General features: G+C 34.0%; 1 pseudogene; it reads right to left on the bottom strand.

Annotated features, from left to right (window-relative positions):
- Window positions 1-789: 789 nt before the first annotated feature.
- Window positions 790-1505, bottom strand: LOC138820712 (FUN14 domain-containing protein 1 pseudogene; annotated as a pseudogene).
- Between the last annotated feature and the right edge of the window lie 13371 nt (window positions 1506-14876).

Here is a 14876-nt window from a genome sequence, read left to right as displayed (position 1 = left end):
AAGTATTTTAAAATAATTTTTTCTTCTTCCAGTTGCTAAATACATACATATTTTAAAAGAAAAAGTGACAAAAGTCATGTTTTGTTCAAGAATACTATTGTTCCCATATTTTACTGGTTTCAAACAGAAACTATTTTGCTAAGCTTCAGTTGGCAAAGAATTTCTGGAAATGTAAAACATGATGTGTTTGAGGTGACCAAAGTAAATTAATAATAACCAACTGCATATACTCAACACATAATTACTCTTAGTTTCCAGGATAAATAAAAAATCACTAGAAACTAAAGTACTAAAGATATTTTAAAGCTACACACACACATATATACATATATATACATGTATATAGGCTTTTGACCCTTTGAAGTATTTCATAAGGTGAACCTTTATTTAAATATAGTTATTTTAGAAGCAAAGTAGTAATATAAGAAATAAACAGTCTCTAAGCTTTGCTGTTACAGTGCATCTGTGGATTGATGTTCTATTATTTCTAAGTCCTTACACAAAAGGGAACTATAGTCCTTTTGTTTATTGTGAATATCTTTTAAGAATAGCCCTAATATACAAGCTATATAATGACACATTTTACTTGACACTAACTGATAAATAAAGCCCAAGGTAGATCTTCTAAAATAAACACATGGTGAAATTTCACTGGGCAATAAACCCAATAGATTTTCTCTGTATATATGTCTAGACATTCAGTGGACGTGTTTTGTGTGCTAGTTTTCAAACAGATGTGAGTTTATGTTTCTGTTAAAAATGACAAAAGCCAGCTTGTTTTGCTTAAGAATAATATTGTTCCCATACCACCACAGATTGTTACAGCAGATTTTTTTGTCAGTTAGGCTTCAGTTGATGAAATGCTAAGTTCTGAATGGTTGTTGTCTAATGGAACATGTCTCCTTGCTGGGGAGACGCTGGTGGCATAAACTGTTGAGAAATCATCCTGTGGTCACCACTATTCTTCTCAGAGCTGGATCTCACTAAAGAGGACCATCATGACGCAAGGCCTATAAAAAATCCTCCCACAAATCCAGTGGACACCACCATATTCTGTTTAATGAACTCTGTTGCTTCTCCAATTATATTGTTGACTTCCGGTGCTGCCTTATTTGCTCGCTTCTTAATCTGCCTTCTCGCCTTGTTGACATCCTTGGCAACTCTGTTCCAGTCGATCTGCACATAGCCACTGTGGCTGGCGATCTGAAGGAGAAGAAAGCCACCACCCACTGCGGTGGCTGCAAGCTTTCCAACCTTCTGGAATAAAAATCCTGCACACCAGCCCGTCACACCACCCAGGACAATCCTAGTGGCCACCGAGTATTTGTCTACCATTGGTCCTGAACGGTGGCCAAACACTCGATTCCACCAGCTGCGCCTTCGCACACACTCGGTCAAATCCAGCAGTTCATAAGCGTCGTCTTCCCTTTCATCCTCTTCGGGAGGTTTCCGGGGCACCATGATACCGCCAGCAGCCAATCGTGGGGTTCCCTTTACCCGCCTTCCACTCCTCTGCACTTAGACGCTCTAGGCCAAGGGTAACGTCTATGTCCTCTCCTTGCCCTCCTTTCTTCCTTTTCCACCTGCTCCCTGTCAACTGTAAGGACGTGATCTCATAGTCAGTTAATTTTGGTTCAAAATGTTTTCTTGGTAACATAGCTCCTTTTATATTTCAAATTAATAGAGCAAAATAGTTACTCCAGAGGCCATGACACCTATATGAATGTCTTTATCTTTGTACCTCTGTCATTTCATTCTGCTCTCAGGAAATCAGTTTGTTTCTATCTATAGACCCAAAGTAGAAAAGGAACAAGACACAATAGAAAAGAAAAAAACGTTTTTTATTGAACTAGGGACTATAAATGGTATAATTAGTGATGAAAAATGGTATGCTATGTCATTTAGGACATATATATATATATATGTATATATATATACCTGGTGATACATATACTTTATAAATTAAGAATATATTTCTGCCATTAGACATAGAATATTGTGAATCATGTGTCATAGGCATAAAAAGGGATTTTTTGGGGGGGTTTGATTTCTCAGATATATAAATACCAACCATCCATAGCACTTCAGTGTTGATTTCTAGGTGTATTGGATGTTTCTGGTTGCTGAAAAAAAACCTGAAATGTCCATTATTTAAAATACTGTTTCTAATTTTAAAAAACTTATAACAGTTGTGATTTAACTGTTTTCAGTCAAAAAATCAGGCTTTAAATGATTTTTTTCCAGAATTTTGCCTGCTGTTGATTCCAGTCTGTTGATTTCCCTCTTATATTCAACAACAACTTGTTAAGCTCAATAAGGTAATAGTTTGAGCAATTCAAACTCCATATGGTGTGTTTCTTGCTGACAGCATGGATTCTGGCTTTAGTGTTCTGATCTATTAAAGTACATGTTATGATCAAAGCAATATTTGCTGGTAATCATGATGTGAGTCTCCAGCTATAGAATGGCAGCTTTGTGCAATAATTGCATGGGTCAAAGAAAATTAATAGAGCTTATGTGAACAAGGATTACCTTTTAAGACCAACTGAAATAGAAATGAGATTGCAGCAAATCTTTGCCTCTGTGTCAAAGGCATTCACTTGATTTGGGAAATTGGGTATAAAGTCATAAAGCAAATGACCATTAGGTTCAATGTCCAACCAATTCAGGATCTCTTGCTTAGTCCTGTAAAACAATTACAAATGCTTCCTAAAATATTCAATGAATGTTTCTGAGAATAGTCAATTATTGAAGTTTTATTTGTAAATCACATAGTAATTTGAGGAGTTCAATATATTAAAAAAATATAAACTCCCCAAGCTACTCTTTAATAGTAAATACTATCACTTAGTAAATTATATTGTGATTTAACACATTAGGTATTTAGATATGTAATCTAAAAATATATAGCATGTGCCATTTTCCTGGGTTGTGTGGGGGTTGGGAGTGATGTTATTAGCCTCACTATTCTGAATTTTAGGTAAGTTAAAGTTTTTGAGAGACTTATCATTGGCCTTTAAGCATTAATTACATAATTATTATTCTTTTAACTCTGATTTTGCATCTTATGGCAATACTTCCTTAGAGGAGATAACATTATGGCAAATCAAATATAGTTCTTCGAAGAATAGTTATATGTGTTAATATATCTCACCCAATTCATATGCAGGTTGGACTGATCTCTATAAGAAGAGTATTAAAACATGTTCAAAAAGGAGTATATGAGTTAGTACTTGTATAAAGAATCACAGTGAAAAACATATACTGAAAGCTTTACAGTATTACAAGTTCTAAATCACTTAGCCTTCATTCACTTGATTAATCTTCAGCCTAAATATATAAACAATAATAGTATTGCCTAACTTGGTAGGAAATTTGGTTAGGACTTGGCAAATTTAAATATCTTGGTCTAAAGATACTAATGATGTCTTTCACCAGGGTCAGATTTGTACTGCCTAGATAAAGGTTCATAACTCCCCTTAAATCTGGGATCAAGGTTGTATACTGTCTGTACTGAATTGGTCTATAATTTTCTGTCGCAAGTCATACAGATGATCAGATTATAATTTTATGAGACATCAGAAAATAATGTTTCCATGATTCCAGAATTCACAAATATACATTTCTCATTGTTATGCCTATGTATTTAAATAAAGTCACTCTACTTTCTGAATACAGTGAAAACTTATATTTTGTGCTCTTAAACTGAATAAACCTATTCTACTTAAGAAAGAAATAAAAATTAAGTATGAGTTAATTATGCCGTTTGCTTGAAGTTATTAATTTCAAAGAAGGAAAATAAAATAACATGGAGGAGAAACAATCTAAAGATTTGGCTTCATAGAATTAATAGGGCAAGTCTTTGTTAAGTCTTATGTGAGAAGTAATATTAAGTCAGGGTATTTACTAAGCAGAAGAATAAAATCTCATGTAACTTTTGACAACATCACGGTGACTGCTTTGTACAGAATTGATAATCAAGACCCATTGGAAAGAAATCCACAGTAAAGAAAACTTAGATACCTTTTGAGTGTCTCAGAGATAGAGTAGTCCTAAAATAACACATAAATCCTTAGTTCTGTAAGAATAAGTACTAGTATGTTGAGTACAAATACATCTGTTTCATTACAATAGAGTTTGCAAAAAGTATACAATATAAATGTGCAAATGTTTCCATTCTCATTATATTTTGAAATGTCACTTTCCCAAATGCCTACAATACTGTATTTCCAAATATTTACTTCGAAAAGTATCAACAGTCACTCTCAACTCTGCAAAGGAGAAAATGAAGTGTTTTATTTCACTATAAGAGCATACACTTCAATTCACACTCTGGAAAAATGCCTTGAGAAGTGTTATTTGGAATAATCAGACCACAGAATTAAAGCAGTAGACAAAGCATTAAAAAATATCCAGACCAATAGAAAAAGTGGCTCAGCCGTGGTTGTGGCGTGCTAATTAAAACATTTCTGTTCCTAGAAGAATTACAAATAGAGTACAACTAGCATAAAGGCCAAAAAATTTAATGGGTATTATATAAAAGAGCATGAGTATAGAGAGGAAAATTAATCAACTTTGCTTCTGGTTGAACTTTGCAGTTAGCCTTGTTAGCTTGGGAGCTACGTCTGCTTCTTTTGTGACACCATCATTTCATGCAGCCAAGCGAATGGGTCTGATAGCAGCTCTTGATAAGGGCCATATGTGAATCTGGCAGGAAGCTGGAATGCAGCTGCTGCTCACCTACAGTGCATGATTGTGCTGTGTCATTGGAATTTGTGCTTCAAGGAACCTTTAAAACATTTCTTCTGGATAACCTGATTTGACTGCTGATGCCAAAGTATCCTACTGCTAGACATGGTCCACAAATATTAACGCCAACAGAAATGTTTTTCAGAAATGCCTGATAATTCCTAAGTATTTTACCCCACAGTATATCCATGTATCTACTTCCTTTGGTTTGAGCATAGCTTATTTGCCAATCAAACCCAAAGCTCTTAAAAGCTTCTGGTCACTGAGTCTCAGACTCTGAGAATTGCTTTGCTTCACCTGTCTTTTCTTTTGTGCACGCTGTCACTTTAACATGCAATCTTGCATGATTAATTGGAATGTCCTTCATATGTTTTGTGCATTTCCACTGCATACTCAGAGTTAGGATGTCAGATTTTCATTTAGCAAGTCAAAAAATTTCATAAAATATTTCCAGGATTGTGTATATATTCGGTAAAGTCAGAGTGTTAGTCATGAATTACTGTTCCAAAAATATCTGAAATAAACAATTTCTAGAGAGGAAAATAGTTTTGATGTTTCTTTTTTTTTTGTCAGTCCTGGGGCATGAACTCGGGGCCTGGTCACTTGAACCAGCTTCACTCCCAGTTTTTGGTTTTTAATGGTAGGTTAGTGTCTCAAGAACTTGCCTGTCTTCTGTTTTCTAATTGCAATCCTCAGATCTCAGAATCCTGAATATTTTGAATTTCAGAAAAAAGCCCTTGCCCCAGTGTGAATGTTGTGTTTTGAGTGACATTTTTCACAGACATTATTCTGGGTATGTCCAGTTCTACTGCTATTGGACCTATGATGGGGTAGTATATTTTGAACAAATCATGTTTAGGAGGCCTGTTCAAGTCAAGGAAAAGAAACCAAAGAGATACAAGAATAAAGAAATGCGCTCTTATACCCCAATGGCATAATTTCCTTCCACAGGCCCATTCTTCCAGTGATTCCACACTGGTCCCCCTACTACCACAGGCTAAAAGCTAAGCCTTCCACATATATGCTATGGGAGACATTGTATACCAAAACTGTAGCAGTGAAGAAATTCTTTATCCAATACATATCACCTATCTTCCTATATATTGTCTCTACAAATGGTGTAGCCTAGTATTTTTCCTATTACATGAAGAACTTACATTTCACAGAGAATAATTTAAAGTGGAAACAGCATCCATTCCAGTCATTGGGCCCTGAGTTTATGTTGATATTAGCAATTATCCTATTACCTCTTATCCTATCATAACTACCCAGAAAGTTGCTGTGGATATATTGTTTTCAGTAACATTACAAATTGCTTTACTTTTATTAGGCTGATTAATGTATGATAGAGATTGTTTTTCAGATTTAAGCACTCATAATTCTATTACCACCTCAAATCATTAAGTAAAATTCTGTATGTAAATAAAGTGTTTTGTTTTTTGCCAAACAGCATTAAATAGACTATGTTCTCAGAATCTAAATCCAATTGAGAAGATAACAGATATATTTTACTAAAATATATTTTTCTTTCTTCTGTAAAACTATCCTTTTCATTTATCAGTTTTTGGGCCTTGCATTCAGGGCCTGAGCACTATCCCTGAACTCCTTTGATAAAGGCAAGTGCTTTACCACTGTTAAGCCACAGCTCCAAATCCAGTCTTTTGAGGGGTTAATTGGTAGTAAGAGACTTACTGGGACTTTTCTGCCGGGTTCAGCTTTGAACCAGAATATTAAGCTCTCAGCCTCTTCAGTAGCCAGGCTAATCACCAACACCTAGTTGAAACTACCCCCTTTGAAATGACTCCTTTTGAACTCAGTGGAAGTTCCAGACACTGAAACTTTTCAGTTTAGAAGTAATATTATTGTTGTTGATGATGATGATGTTGTTGTTCTTAGAAATAATATTTCTAAGGCACTGAGATAAAGCAAGAGATTTAGAGAAGTGACATGTTGAAATTAAATGGAATAGGATGCACTGTAGACACAATCTAGACTCTACATAAAATATCTAAGATACTGGGATTAACTGTAGTTTGGCATAATTTATTATACCTGAGCTGAGTTATAGTTGGAAAATATATTAGAAGAATAGCTGAATGGTAATGTAGAAGATAGGGCCTGTGTCCCCCAAAAGCATGACTGTGGTAGATTCCATAGCATAGAATATCAGCATTCAGAGAAAATGAAAACCACGAGTAGAAAAAAAGACAAGAAAGAGGGATGGAGCTTAAGTAGCAGAAGTGTTTACCTAGCAAGAGCAGTCTCCAAAATTCAGTCTATAGTCTGGGAAACAATAAACAAGAAAGAAAGAAAAAGAAAGAAAGAAAAAGAAAGAAAGAAAGAAAGAAAGAAAGAAAGAAAGAAAGAAAGAAAGAAAGAAAGAAAGAAAGGAAGGAAGGAAGGAAGGAAGGAAGGAAGGAAGAAAGAAAGGAAGGAAGGGAGGAAGGAAGGAAGGAAGAAAGAAGAAAGAAATGAAAAGAAAGAAAGAAAAGAAAAGAAGGAAAGAAAGGAAGAAGGAAAGCAAGAAAGGAAGGAACGAAGGAACAAAGGAACAAAGGAACAAAGGAACGAAGGAAGGGAATGCAACAACGAACACTGGCTTCCTAAATATACTGGCATGATCAGTAGCATCATTTTCTTCAACATAAGCAATTGCACCATTCCCCAATGATTGCATCTGAGTTCTATTTGAAAAGTCTGTAACTTAAGTCTTGTACTTACTGTCAAACAGCAATAAGTCAGGGCTCACGAAGCTCTAAATGATCTCATAAGACACATCTCTGGGAACAGATTCAGCAGAAAAACTCTACTTTTTGTTTTACAATTATTAATATGCACTCAGAGGTATAGATTTTTTTTTTTTGGTCCGGTCGTGGGGCCTGAACTCTGGGCCTGGGCGCTGTCCCTCAGCTCTTCAGCTCAAGGCTAGCACTCTACCACTTGAGCCACAGCGCCACTTCCGGCTTTTTGTTCTGCTTATGTGGTGCTGAGGAATCGAACCCAGGGCCTCATGCATGCAAGGCAAGCACTCTACCACTGAGCCACCTTCTCAGCCCTGGATTTTTTTTTAATTAGAGATCATTTTCTACTAAAATTTTCCAGGAGAAAAGAAAGGTAAAAATACATATAGTGGGGCTGGGAAGGTGGCTCAATGGTAGGGTGCTTGCCTTGCATGAATGAGGCCCTGGGTTTGATTCCTCAGCACCACATAAGCAGAAAAAGCCAGAAGTGGCACTCTGGCTCAAGTGGTAGAGCGCTAGACTTGAGCTGAAGAATAGAGGTACAGTGCCCAGGCCCAAAGTTCAGACCCCATGACCGAAATCAAAACAAAACAAAACAATATATATATATATACATATATATATATATATATATAGTGAAATAATATGGGCTCAGCCACAAAAATGTATAGAACAAATAAAACAAAAAGATCAGTCAATCGGATGCATGCTATAAATCTTCATGGATGAATATCCATGAATTATGAAGCAACAAATAAGTGAATCATCTTACATGTATTCATTTAACAGCAAATTGAAGATAAAATTACAATTTATTGGCACAAATCCTAAATACTCCAGTATTTCTATTTTTCAGTAATGCTTTAACAATAAGTGCACAGGGTGGACACTTGAAGTACTTGTAAGACATTGTTTTTATAGGAGAAAAAAATGTTTCATACTTATCTCATAAAATAAAAAGTCCTATAGCTGATAAAAGATCTTCATTTTTCAGATAATTTTACAAGATTTAAAAATATATAACATGTAGTATATAGTTATATTCTTAGAAATAATGTTCTACAATATGAAAAATTAAAGTACAATATAATAACAAAAAAGGTGACAAATTCTGAGGTAAGAGAATTGTGATGTTTTGATATCTGTGAATATTTAAATTTACATTGTACTTGTCAAAATATGTGGTTATCAGGAAAATATATACAAATTTTTATTATATATATATATACATATATATGTTTATGTTTATATTTCTGCCATCAAAAAGAGTGAAATGTGGTATTTGTAGGTAAAAAAATAATAGATCTATATGTAATCAAATTAATGAAATAAAGCAGGTTCTGAAAGACAAAAGTTTAGGGGGAAGCTATTTATTTATTTATGAAGTGACAGGTCCCTGACAAATTTGTTCTGGAACTGAATTTTTAAGTTGCTAATATTTGGTAGGAAAAATTCTAAGGGATATTGGTAAGATATGTTGATAAAAAAATCATTATTTTGTCATATTATTTGAATCCATTCTTATCTATTTTTAATAATATACTTAAACCAAAGAACTATCACAGCTAGATTATGTAATTTTGGATCCTGGTGAGGCAAAATTAGTAATTATAATGAAGATAGTGCTATTGGCAGAAAGTTGAGCATGGTTTTCCCTCTTAAAGAGGTATTGAAGAAAATATTTAAAACTGTATTCCCTTTTAATTTCCAACTGAGAAGTTGAAAGTAAAACCTTCTGATTTATTCTTTGGTTAATATATCTGATTGACCTTATAATTTAGATTGAACATAAAAAAATTTTAAAGGCAGTATTATTGAACTTATTTCCAAAAGTTGTCACTTAGAAATGATACCACTAAGTATTATGTATATGATTATACCTATTTGAAATGCATAGATTTATTGACCTAACTTTATAAAATTGAGAAATGAAATAATGCAGTTACCAAAAATTTATTCACTGTTATACACATGATCAACATAACATGATTTTATCTTAAGAATTTATTGATTGTATTATGGATTTGTTAATATGTACTTTTTTCTTGAAAATTGCATGTTTTTATAATTAAAGAACTCTGAGGGTAGAGTTTCACACTGCATTATGTTAAACATAAAACTATATGAATATAGACAGAATGAAAATGTCATCAGATCACTACCTTCTAACTGTTCTCTAATGGAAGCCTAAGATATGTTCCTTTAATTAAAATATTTAAAAGCAGAGCTCAGTAAAACTTTTTTAAAAATCAACATTTTTTTTCTGGAAAATTAGGTCTCCTCTTCTGAGTTTGTTCTCCAATGAAAGAAAATGATTATTCTTCTAAAACATATTCTAGAATTATTATATTTACAAATTATTGTATTTACAAATATAACATAAATGTCTTAGAAAAATATTGTAATTTAACAAATTTGATATGTTTAAGAAAACATAAAATAGTTTCAAGATGAGTTCCATTGAAGGTAAATAATTGTAAAATGCATTGGACCAAATCAAATTAATATATTTCAAAATGTGCAAAAAGACAATGCTATGAGATTACATTCTTTTATCTCCTTTCAAGTTTTCGAACTTGTCATTCAATTACTTTTGAAATGTTACCGATAACAAGTTGTACATTTATATTTTTAAAGCCAGAATTAAAGACCTGGGCTTTTTTTTCATGTGCAAGCTAAATGTATGAGAGTAAATGACATTTTATAAATACATACAATTTATATATTACTGATTTTCTAAAAAGCTATAAACATATTACATATAATAGTCTCATGAAATTTACTTTATGTACCTATCAAATTCCAGAATTCAATTACCCTATCTAAAAAGAATGAAACTAAGTACATGTTTACCCTTAGATTGCCTTGTCTGGAAGTGATCTCATCATATCTTAATAACTAAGGACAATATATTACTTTCAGATTATATAAATGAAGGTGTTCTGATTAGAAATGTTATTTTTTCTGTGAATTACTTTTCTTTTTAATTTAATTTTATTGTCAAGGTGATGTACAGAGAGGTTACAGTTACATACATAGTGAGTGCATTGTTTGTCAAACATTGCTACCTCTCCCTTGTTTTTCTCCCACTTTTCCTCCCATCCATGTCCCTTCCCATGTTGTAAAGTTCATTTCTACATGTTGTCTTGTGAGTATGAATTTATATTTCAGACACTAATGACTTAACCATGAAATCCTGGTTATCCAGAAAGCTGAAATCTAAACACTGTGGTTCAAAACCAGTTCAAGTATCTAAGTCCATGAGACCTTTAGCTCAAAGTAACCACCAAAAACCCAAAATGGAGTCATGGCTTAATTGTAGAGGGCATGAGTCTTGAGCCAAAATGCTGAGAGACAGTGTCCAGGCCCTGAGTTTAAGCCCTAGGATAAGCACAAAAATTAAAAATTTAAATTAAAAAACATATGTTTCTGGGTATGTAGGACCTGATATAATAATTCAATCAATAAAATTCTGTTTCCTATAAGCCACTTATGAATAAAAATAGGTAAAAAATGAAAAATAATATATACTAATAAAATCTGACTATGAAATATTTAATATAAAATATCATATATAGAGAGAGACAAAAGCAAGAAGTAACAGAAGTATGAGTTATGAAAAACTGACATTTATTTATAGATGTATGGACATTCATATTTCTTTCCTTTTGTAGTATCCAGTAAATTTTCATCTCTTGTATTTCTGTTTGTCTAAATACAAGTTATGGTCACCTTGTTTGTTTCTTTTTTGCCTAAATAGTGCTAATCTGAATGTCCACATATTTGTGAGTTTTTCATATTTCATTTTGTTACTGATTTCTAGTTTTATTCCATGATAATTTGAAAGGCATAGATGTAATAATTCTCAATGTATACTAATAAATCAAATTCAAAACTCTATTTAAATGAGTTTGCCTTGATAAATTTAGATTTATTGCAGAGATTCAAATTATATTCTAATGTGATTCATTAACAAAAGAAAGACAGAATTCATGTGATCCTCTCAAAACATTAAAAAAGAAAATTTTCTTCCTCTTGTCATTAATTAAGTTACCCTGTAGAGTTCTCAAGGATAAATATTTATCACACGTCTCTGAAGAACCATATCAAATGTTGTTGATAGGAAGAAGACAGTATAGGACAAATAGTACAAATATTCAAAGAACTGTTTGGAACTTTCAGTGTTGTAGAAGTACTGGAAAGCCTACATAGATGAAAATACATTTCATAGGAAGAAATACTAGTGAGATTTGATCAAAGATACAATCCTGGATATAATTGCACAGAAATGTATCTATAAAACGTTATTGTTTTAAAGTCAGAGGACACCTTTTCACATATTTTACAGCAAATATGTGCTATGTTTGGATATGAGTGTTTTGATCCATTAAGATATGGCTTAGAGGGACTGAATGTATGGCTCCATTGGTAGTGCACCAAACAATGAGTGAAAGTGGCAGGTACTGAGTTCAAGTCCAGGTCTCAGATCTAAACAAAACACAACAAAACAACAACAACAGTTCAGAGCAATATGGAAGTAAATATAGGGAGACCTGGTAAGATCTGGTTTCATAGTTTATGTAAAAATGATAATGAGTTGAACAATTGGGATTTTGCCATCAAGATAGAGAGAAGGGCTAGCAAGAGATGAAAAGAAGTTCTGATTTCCTCAGTAGTGGGAATTAGAGAGAAAACTTGTTATTCTGGGGAATGTTGGCTTTCTCACCCTGTCCCCAGTCTAGGTTAATGCTAATTCATATCCATTCTGATTACATGAATCTCAAGAAGAATCACATTATGTCTTACCTATTTATACTCTCTCTATATATGTTACTGAGAGAATCATGTAACCTTTAATCTCTGCTTTTTCAGTGTGAAATAGAGTACTTAGAATACTATATCTCAAATGAATATTGACCATTTGGGGGAATATGAAGGCTTTTGGGGAACTTCAGATTACTTTTGACTTTCTGTCTACTCCTAGAAATCTTTGTCCTTGCTGTTTCTGATTTCAAGGATTAGTTTGAATATACAAGAAATGAGAGACTGTTATTTTAAACCCTCATATGAATATCTCAGGAACATTGTGGTCTTTGGAAGCTCACATTTTCAAGAGTTTTCCTTAAACAATAGAAATGATGACGAGTTTAAGGAATACCTTTGGAGAAATATATTATGATAGATTGGGGAAAGAAAGTACCAATACAGGCACAGAAATTTTGGTGTGGTGCTGAATAGATGAGATCTATTGAATGGAATTAAGAGATTGCTCAGCATTTGCATAGAAAATTGTACCTTCCCTTGTACTTTCCCATACCTATGCAACTGTTCTGCCTTTTTCATTACCTCTCTTTGCTATTCCTATGGATACATTCCACTGAGAGTTGCTAACACCTCCCAGACATGAATAAGTGAATCAATTTCCATAAATGATACAGCCAGAGGAGTAAATTCAAAGACTTGGAAAGCAGCCAGTTCTCTAGGTTTGCAGCAATGCTTCTTGCATTGCAAATCTGCTGTGCTGGGAGCATAAGAAGAAGTGGAAACAGCAAGCCTTTAGTCATTTTGCAGTCTGCCGGGCTGCCATGAGCGCACCAGCCGCAGGAGAGCTGGAGGGTGCCCTTTAAAAGGCCCAGATGTACTTCTCACCATATGGCAAAGCTGTGGAACTTTGGGAAATAAAATCAGCAGCTGGGTTACCTGTCGTGCCCCAGTTAGATCCCAATGACTTTTGCATTATCTAAAAGGGCAAAAAACAAACAAACAAACAAACAAAAGAAAAAACAACCAACTGTTGAAGGGGAAAATAACTAATTTGTCTTGAGAAATGTTCATAGGTAGCTTCATTTCTCGTTTATTTTTATACATTCTAATTTAGCCCAGTCTGTCTTGTGAGATGTGTGGTCCACTCTCCTTAGACCAGTGAATGTTAATTGACAGAATCTCCAGAAAAATCAAGGGTCAGCGAATGATGCTGTTATTTTTTTTTAAGATTGTCTCATACTCTGAGTAATATTGGTGATACAGTCTTTTGTGTTGAAAGGAGTTTTATTTCACACAGATTTCATTTCTGTTATGTTTGTGCGCTTTAACCATTAAAATGTATTAGTTTCTGCCCATGAAGTGTTTATATTATTAAAAAATATACTAGCAGATGGGTTGGTTATATTTGTACAATTTTATTTTTAAAGTCATTACATCGGTCTTTTAGACAGATCACGCTTAACTTGTATTGTGTACACACATACCATTATGCCATAATATATCATATATGAACACATTTTAATATATATTGATTCATTCCAAGATCAGTGTTGGTTTGGGGGGTGAAACATTAGCAGGAAAACTCTGGGTGTCATGTATGTTAATTGGCGTTCTGTTACCAAGCAATAATTCTTATATTTCTTATATTAGCCCTGCATCTGTGGTGATGGAGTGTTCTAGTCACAGAGAAGTTTGAATTGTGAGTTGTTGTAAACTGAAAAGACAATAATTCCAGGGCAGTACAGATCCTCTTGTACTGTTCGACATAATTCTGCCAGGGGATTTCACTTTCTCCTAGATTTCTGGTATTCTCAACTGCCATCAGCCCCCAATGATATCCTACAGGTTGCTTCAATTTGCATTATCACTATACAAATGTATGGTCTTTTGGGTTCATTTGCTTATTGCATTGGGTGTTCTATTCTTGTTCTGGGCTATGTAAGTGGCTATGCTATCTTTGCTGTTTATATTAGAACATTGCAAAAATGAAAGTCAGTGAGTGAGAAAACAAAGGTAAAAGGTAAGTGGCACTTAAGTGGCACTTAGATCACATTTTGTGTAACTCACATAATAGAGCTGTTATTCTTGTACTGCTGATTTCAGTATCAGGCAATATCATTATCTGTATGATATAAATTCAAAACCTATATTTATACTTTGAGTATTTTAATATAAGGAAATGCTTCATATATTTCTCTTTTAATAAGAAATAACTTTAAGTTCCTTAAAGCATCTAATTATAATATAATCTGGTCTAGGAATGTGGCTTAGTGGTAGAGTGCTTGCTTAGCATGCATAAAGCCCTGTGTTCAATTCCTCAGTACCACATAAACAAAAAAAGCCAGAAGTGGAACTGTGGCTCAAGTTACCCCTAAGCAAAGGATGCTTAGGGACAGTGACCAAGCTCTGAGGTCAAGCCCAGGACTTGCCAGAAAGAAAGCAAGAAAGGAAGGCAGGAAGGCAAGAAAGAAGGAAGGCAGGAAAGCAGGAAGGCAGGAAGGCAGGAAGGCAGGAAGGCAGGAAGGCAGGAAGGCAGGAAGGCAGGAAGGCAGAAAGGAAGGAAGGCAGGCAGGAAGGAAGGAAGGCAGGAAGGAAGGAAGGAAGGAAGGAAGCAAAGAAAAA

The sequence above is a fragment of the Dipodomys merriami genome, unplaced genomic scaffold, assembly GCF_024711535.1.
Source record: "Dipodomys merriami isolate MVZ:Mamm:240054 unplaced genomic scaffold, mDipMer1.0.p SCAF_9, whole genome shotgun sequence".
Classification (NCBI taxonomy): Eukaryota; Metazoa; Chordata; class Mammalia; order Rodentia; family Heteromyidae; genus Dipodomys; species Dipodomys merriami.
This window is presented reverse-complemented; position numbering and strand designations above follow the sequence as displayed.